This window comes from Amia ocellicauda, chromosome 11, assembly GCF_036373705.1.
Source record: "Amia ocellicauda isolate fAmiCal2 chromosome 11, fAmiCal2.hap1, whole genome shotgun sequence".
NCBI classification, from domain to species: Eukaryota; Metazoa; Chordata; class Actinopteri; order Amiiformes; family Amiidae; genus Amia; species Amia ocellicauda.
This window is the reverse complement of record NC_089860.1, coordinates 30,123,453-30,132,469: the sequence shown is the minus strand read 5'-3', so window position 1 is coordinate 30,132,469 and position 9,017 is coordinate 30,123,453.

The window sequence follows — 9,017 nt, the reverse complement described above, 5'->3', positions numbered from 1 at the left end:
AGAGACTTGCAATCACACAACTTTTATGATGCCTGGTAAAATATATATTTCATCTACAGGAATGTATTATTTGGTTATTAGGAACAAGATGGTCAGGTTGTTTCAGTTGAACTGTTTATTGTTTCAATTAAGTATGACAATTAGAACCTACAACATTTATAGAAGTTAAATATCATCGTTTTTGCTGTGGAAGAGTGACCCACCATCAAGTGACAAGTATTATGTTTGTATATGTATGTATGTGTTGTTTCCCCACCCCTTTTTAATTAATACCCTATCAGTAGCCACTTTGGACAAATTAAGGTTTAGTGTGATTGCATTTTTTCTATTGTCTTTTTACAAGGCTGATAAAATTACAAGGAGCTGCTCTGTCTTCCAAAGTGATAAATTGGCTTAATCAGAACCCAAGAACGAACCACTCCAAGAAAGCTCATTTAACTGAGTTTTTGAAAAATAAGGTGTGCTAAGGATTGTTCTCTCAAAGTCAGAACAAATGAATCACCACTGACCATGTTCCTATAAAATATTACACCCCGATGCCTGCAGTCTAGACTAAAATGATCCTCATACCAGTCCTTGCAGGGGACGTCAGTAATGCGCAGACATCCCACAGGCCTTGTTTGACGAATGTGCCTTTGCAAAGCAGATCGCAATTCACTGAGGTGGATAACATTTTCAGCCCTAAAATGTACCAAAGTCACGCTTGTCACTCAACCTGGCAGCCCACCTTTTACCCTTTCTTTCTGCTTTACTCTTCCTCAACTCTTTAGCACTCAGTGCTTCGGCCTGTGGAGGCGGTTCTCTGCATAACATTCAGCTCAGAGAGTTTCAGCAACATGTGATCAAATTGCAGCTAATAAAACCATATTTTCATGCACTTTATTCTAACATCGCCTACCTGTCCTGTCTCCGGTTTTCACTGATCACCAGTAACATAACCTTATTTGGTGAATTGATTTCCTGTTCATTGTTACTGAGACATCTGTGCTGGCTGCATGCCAGGATATTCTTTCATGGTCTAACTGTTTGTTACACCCTAGTACCCCACATCCCTGTCAGCAGTTTTCCACTCGGGGCAAGATGTAGTCAGAGTTCAAAAGCACCTTTTTATAGAAACATCAACATATTAACTGGTTTCCCTTACACACTATATTTGTGTGCTCTATTTTCCAGTCAGGTTTATGTACACACACGCACACACACACACACACACACATATATATATATATATATATATATATATGTGTGTGTGTTGCATATTGTACTTAAATCTGTCTATGGTCCACTTGTACTTCTTGGATCTATCTTAATGGGATAAATCTGCCATAGCAAAGCTTTGAAGAATACAGCATTTTTTTTCAAATGGGTCTACACTGATATAGTGACAGATAAATTAGTTGGAGTTTTTTTGTTTTGTTTATTTATTTATGTATTTATTTATTAAGAATTAGGTTAGGGTTTCATACTTAGTCATCTGCATCTTGACATATAAATATAAATAATACAATTGCTAATGTTTTCCTGGGTGTTAATAAAAGTAATATCTTAAGTCTTATTTTACAAAATGAACTCTGTGATTATCAAGCTAATCAAACAGGACTGGCAACTTTGTCGCTTATATTTGTCGAAGAAAAACGGCTTCATTACAACCTGGACGTGGCGGAAATTAGAAATTGACTGCATTGTGGCTGTCGTACAAGTTGTAAGTCTTAAACACATCAGTAATGAAACCCTATTGCCTTAAATGTTTTTTTTTTTTTTTTTTTTTTGCACTAAGCAGGGCGCTGCTCTATTGATAAAGTAATTTCTATGCACAGCTATTGCCCTAGGCTTGGTGTTTCACATACAGCTGTACTGTAAATCAACGGTAGTATTACACCACTCTTAAAAAAGGTTTTCAAAATAAATGGCCTGCCATAAAAGTGGGTGCCAAAAAAGCAAAAACAAAAAGCAGAGCAAATTAAAAGGACAGTAGAGAGAAGCAAACTGATTCTGTACAAAACCTTTGTATCAATACATTTGTATCAAGTATGTGTGGGATTGTTAGTGAGTGACTAAATTGACACTTGGGGGCTTCAAGGCAAAGATCTGGAAGTCTTCAAGTTGAACAATGCCCAAGAAACCCTGAAAACTCTGATTTTCTATCCTCTCCCTTTAGATGATTCAGTTTCCCTCAATTCTTCCAACAGTGGTGATTGAACAGGACAGAATCTTTCAATGTTCAATGCCAGTCACCTCTGTTGATGTTGTACTGTGCCCTCCCTGAAAACACTTGCGTGTTTTCTATTCATTCAGACTGACTCCAGTTTCACATTCCTTCCATTTTCTGTCTATGGGAGACATCAGTTTGGTTGTATTTAGTCTTGTAATGGATGAAAAGCTTAGATATTGCTCCTCGAAACAATATCATTGTCTTTAACCACTGCCAAACACAGACTTGCTACCACTGACCCAGTCTCATTGAAATCCTTGCTTTCCTGTCCAGTGCAGCTGAGCAAACCTCTGAGAGAGCACAGCACCAGCCACCACTTGGCTTTTGTAAGGAAGTCCATTGTTTTGGAAGAGCTGTGTATTAAAGCCTGGTCTGCATGTCTGTTTAGCACGTGTATCCTGTGTGCATTGTTCATACATGAGCACCGTGTTTCAGTGCATGGGTAACCTGCGTGATTAGTCAATGCTGGTAAGTTTGGGCACGTCCAGAGAGCATCAGACAGCAGAGACTTAGACAGCAACATCTTCTCAGCCTCCCTTTCTGCAACACATGCTTTGATATACCTGGAGGTGCTATACAAATGCAAATTGGAATGGATTGTGTGTTGGTGTTCCTTTCCCCATGTAGCACCTGTGCAACCACAGGTTTTATTTGTTGTCTGGAAGAAGTCAAAACTGTAGAACCCCAATCAATGTCATGTAACAGTACTGTAAGGAGTAAAGACACATGTATGATTTTTCATTTGTTTAAAACACAATTTTCCAGGAACATCAATACAGAATATACATTCTAATGTTATTGTTTTTGATCCACCAGTTATTAAGGCATTGATTTTCATATGCATTTCTCAAATGGAACTGTCTATCTCAAGACTGGCTATTGTATTTTGCTGTAGGGTGTAAAACTGTCAACGATATGTATTATTCTTTGATACCTTGGTGGCTCACATCCATATTGTGATAAATCTTCAGACTGACCTGTAACATTTGCGTCCTTATTTCACACCATTATAAGTTCCTTCAAACTCAATTTATGGTCTACTTTTTTTATCCATTAGCTGCCAGCAACCAAACATGCAAGACGTGTTCAATCTTTTACTCATTTGTATTCTTTCCTAAGTTCATATGTGTAACTAAGTGTTTATGAAGGGAATCTTTGTGCTCAAGAAGGATGTAATACTGAAGCAGACTGTACTGGTACTTTTTGAGGTCTGAGAAGCAGTACCTGCCTGCCGTGATGTATACATGCAAATGGAAAGCCACAGATTTAACTGTTATTGACAGTTGACAGTTATTTCCATATGCTGTGATGAAAACAAAATGTTGCAATAAGTTTACTAAACAGGTATCGGAGCATTTAATTAGTTTATATGTACTGTAATTACAATTGTTGCACGAGAAGTGCTTGCAGTGTCCGGTTTGCAATTAAAATAGAATGCATATTACAGCTATTACTAATTGTATTCCACAATGTCTAATTTTTTAATTAAAATCAGCGAAAACCTTGGCCGAGGTTCACTCTCACTGCTGTGTGTTTTTTAAGACTATGGTGTTGTGATTTGCAAAAACGCTCCCAGGCTTAGACCAAATCAAAACTTCGACCTACCCACGAATCATAAATTACAAATCTATACCCTATCACGTTTTGATTTATAAGTTGTAGAAAGTGGCTTCTGACAATAAATAATAAAATAAAATAAAAAGTGATAGGATAGGTTTGTACTTTGCGTAAATCAACATTTACCCTAATGTCAATATAGATTTGTTAGGCCTGTATTTATGTATGTTATTTATGATGATATATTTTGGCAACAGTTGAAATAGGGGCCTCTGGTTATGTTTAGATCTGTGAACATGTTATAAACTGTCGTTACAATATACAAATAAAAACGTATTGATTGGTTAGAGGAATGGCTAAACCATCAGTGCTGAAGTATGTGCAATGTTAGAGACCGCAGGAATTGGGTTTCCTGTGTTGGAATTTGATGCCGCCTATGGATTTTCTATCAAAATATTGAAGATACGGAGAGCCTTTTATAATGACTTTGAGCTTTTACACCCAATTCCCATCAATTCTTGACATGACATTATTGTCTGTTTAGAAGAACAGGCTGTGCTGTATAGAGTCCCCTAGAGTACATATCTGGGAAAGAAAAAACCCACAGTGCAATATAGAGACCTTTTATGTTCTTTCTTGTTGTTGTTGTTGTTGTTCTGTGCTAATTTTAAACCTCTTCAATGTTCTGAGCTTAACATTTGACTCCTAAGAGGAATGGAGGGTGGTGGGCTTATGAGAGTATGAAAAATAATATGTATCAAACAGCCACTGATGTGAAAAACAGTACCCTTGACTTCATGTTGTGGAGGCCGACTTTATTATGTAAATCTATTTTATGTTTATTTGTTTTTCTCTGCCCCTTTTTCTCAATCCCCAATAACGTGGGCTGACCGTTTTTATGTAAATAAACCAGAAGATCTTTAGCTTACTCCCAGGAGTGGGCTTAGCTACACAGAACTCTAGCTCGGGAAGAAGAATTTGGCCTGAGGGCTTCTGCTGACTGTGAATGCTGGGAAGAAACCCTGCAGAAGTCATTAACTTTCACCTTACTTCACTATCTCACAGTCAACTAACATACCAACGAACTCCTACAGTAGCAACAAAGGCACATGCAGACCACATGCAACAGAAATGTTTACTTCTAAGAAGCCTTTAGTTTATGTTCTCATGAACCTTTTGCTTTAGGGTCATCGGTTCAAAACATACGATTTGATGGTTTCTGAGCGATTTTAATATTGAACACATTTCAGGATAAGCACACTTCACTGTTTAAGTTAAAAGGATATGATGCTGATGCTGGCTGTACTGACTTTTGAGGTCTAAGCAGCAGTACCTGCCTGCCCTTCTGGACACTACCAATGGAAAGGCTCAGACTGAACTGCAGAGCCGGCCATTGCACTGCTGTTGGCATTGTGCAGGACTGTCGAATGACAGCTCAAAGGTGGAACGAAAAGGCAGATTGACCCTCCAGTGTCATCATAGCATGGGCACATAGAGGCCAATCACTGACTGGTTTATCTATCTTTGTCAAGTTTTGTCAATTTTTTATGAATGGTTTGTCAGAGATCGTGAAGCAAAGTTTTCTGACTTCTGCTGACTGTCTGTTTCCATCGCAAGTTGATCAGCTCAGTTGTAGACCACTGACAGCCAATGCGAGGCCTCACCCCTCTGTGATGCCTGATGGACACCCAAGCCATGTGCGCACAAGCAAACGTGACTGAGCAGTCATTCAGAGGGAAAATTCAAATTACCAACTCCCCCAGGTATTAGGGGGCATGTGGGCGATAAGTTGCATGAACGCATTTGTTCCCGGCAGGGACCCAGTAAGCGCCAGCGATGTCAGCACTTGCAGGCAGGTCTCGTCTGTGCATTAAAGTCAGAGCCTTTTCCACGGGTGGCTAATGCTGTTCCAGGCCAGCGCAGACTGTCCCCTGCCAGCGCCGCTGTGACGTGTAGCAGATGTGACTTATTTATGTGCGGCACTCACTGGCCTCAGTAAACGGAACAGACTAATATTGGCCTCCCTGAGCACGTGACTCCACGCCTCTCAAGCAAGGGGATCATTAGTTCCAATATATAAGTTTCCAGGTCTAACCAGAAGCACTTAAACATGGATTTAAATTGATCTGTTAAGAGTCAATAGCATTAAACACTTTTCCCCTGATGAAAATTTACCACAGTAAATTTGCATTGTGACTTGGTAGTTTTCCTCGAATTGTGTTTTTACCATGCATTTACTTTGCTATGGTTTTTATCATGTTTGCTTTGTGAGCTCACTTGGATTTACTGTGGTTTTGCCATGGCATACTACAGTAGAGCATTTTGGGGGATGTTTGGTTTGGCATGATAACTTTGGTGCTGTGGTTGTCTGTGTTACAGCACAGTCAGATGATGCATGCGTTTGTAGTTAACCTCATACAATGAGGGGTTTTAAAAAATGGGAGATCCAAACTGAGTAATGTGCAGTTTTAGAAACTGTACACACGGACAATAATGGCGTTTACAGTCTATTTAGCTTCTGGGGGTCCCTATATGATCCTTGGGGAGGCATATTTGAAACCACCATGGAGCCCCAGGGCAGCCTGTTTAAAGAGTATAAACAGTAATTCCTGCAGAATGTGTGTGCTCATCATACACACGGCATGTTTCAGGCACTCAAAAATAGTCATGTTGCATTTTTAAACAATGCACTCAACAACCCAAAGAAATCTCTGGCTGAGACAAAACTTGGAAAAAATGAAAAAGCAGAAATAAGTAATTAATACAGGGCTTAATTAACGCATCCTGTTACACTCGAGACGCCTTCGCTTAATAACCCATCCCAGTCCTTCACTGCATTTTGCTTTCTGTACATTTGTGCAGAGTACTTCTAGAGCAGATTGGTGGCTTGAGTTAAATTGACTTAAGTGATGATTAAACTGGGCAAATTAAAACAGAAAAATGAATCCAGTGTTCACTGTTCTTCTGATGTACTGTAGCTGTTGTACTTACAGGAGTTACTTCCACTTTGCTGGCTCATGCCGGGAGCAGAAAGTCTCAGCCCCTACATGGAGACTATGAAAGCTATCAGTTTAAATCTATAGGTTTAATTTGTATGGAGGTAGAGCTAATGTGGTCTATTTCCAGAGATCTATGTGGGAAAGAAAAACCCAAATCCCTGTGTAGCATAGCAACCTTCCTAGATAAATTCCAGGCCCAAAAGAGTTATCACATATTTCTCTCCATCAGCTTCTGTGTCTTTGATCATTCCTCAGCTGTGCATTGAAGAATATTAGAATGTTTACTTGATGTGTGTTCTTCATAAATAATCCAATTAAAACTGCAATCAAAGTCGATCTGTGGCAATTGTGATGTAATGTGCTAATCTGAACCATTCCTATTATAAAGATTCAGCCTAGTTGTTTTTTTTTTGGCATTCTCAGGCATTCTCCAGTTCCAATTGTCCATTTTTTATATTGGCGGTGGAATCGAGCCGCCTGCCACCAAAAACGGGAGGAACTTGTTTATTTCCAAGCATATTAACTTCACAGATTTTACATAAAGACCACTACTCTCTCGATATTATGTTTTGCTTGCAAACCAGTCATCATGGAAATGACTAATATAATTGCAAGTCCAGCCTCATGTGGCTTTGACATTTAATACTGTTTCCAATCAGTTTGCCAAATGGGAGACATTAACATTATTTATTTGCTGATCTCAGCCTTCATTCCCTCCCCTCCCACATCCATCACACAGATGATGTAAGACTAGAGAGGATTCCTGCTTTACCCGTTGGATAGTCCAGCACTAGATGCTTTTGTCTTTTGTGCGAGAGAACTGTGTTTGGCATAATTTCAGTAGTAGCTGTGTTGATTATTTGTATATACTGTGCAGGATTGTTCTGATATCCTGAGCGGGGCGTGTGGTCATACACTCCTCATGTTCAGTGGAGGTTTACAACCATCCATCTTGACAAACTGAAACAGATCTCATACACTCACTCAGCACAACTGTGACAGAACAGGGTGTCTCAGCAAGGCACTCTTAGTGACTCTCTGAAGTCATGCTTGAATTTCCCCCCCCAGCGAGAAGGTAACCCTTTCAAAGCTGAGCATGTCTACCTTCTAACTAGGAACCATGTCATATTTCAGGTGAAGGCATCAGATCTATTGGGAGGTGAGTGCAAGAGACAGTAATGACTACATCTGAGCATCATCACCAGAGTTGAACTGCACAAGTGCTTTTTTAATTTGAACACCAGCTGAACACTCTGAATTGCAACACTCGGCTCTATTACATATTCAGAGGGATTTATATTAGACACCAATTTAAAAATCTCCTGATAAATGTGGAAACAGGTCTATTTCTGTTACCTCTTCTGAGTTATTTTGCTGCACTATCACAGTAATCTGATCCTCTCATATCTTCCTTTATGCATGTAAGAGAGTAATTTTTCCAACACAGGCATTCATATATAACTATGTTCTTTTTTTTCTTCTTTATGCTGTCAATAAATGCATGCGTAAGAGGCAGAATCGAATTGCTTTTTTCAGAGAACAACCCTGCTGGATCACTGGAGGTCATCACGGTTTAATTTCCTAAAGCCCTGAGCTTAGTGACACAGATCTAAGAGCGGTGGTGAGAATATGACACTTCAGCTCTGGCAAATGTATTCCATAATCCAGTGTTTATTGTCATCAGTGATTTGTCATTTAAAATGGATGAAACTCAGACATCTGAAATATTTCCAATGTACAGGGTTATGAACAGCGTTACAACTGCAGCACTTTGGGAAGGAACCACACAAAATGAAATATCTATAGACTGCTCGTCTGTAACATGTACAGGCTTAATGTCTTGGACATGGAGTACATATATAAATTGAGTCAGTGCTAATGAATCCTGATGAAACAATAGGTGTGTGTCACATGAGGTATTGGAATGGGCATACAAATAATAAGAAAAAGAAAATGATTAACAGGACAGAATACCGTGGGGTGGTTACAATGTTTCCTCCTGTATGTATGAAGCAGAAAACAGAATTTGTCTGAAATTATTTGAGCATGATTCTGGTATTATGTTGGGCATAAAATCTTACTACAGAATCAGCTTCAAAGGATAAGGTTAATGAGGCATCGCTTACAGCAAGCAAAGATAATACGAAACTGAGAGGAATATTACTAGCCATCAGGGAACAAAAAGCAACACATAAACCACTGCGGAGAAATAATAGAATCAAATAATATTTATGAAGACTAACAACATG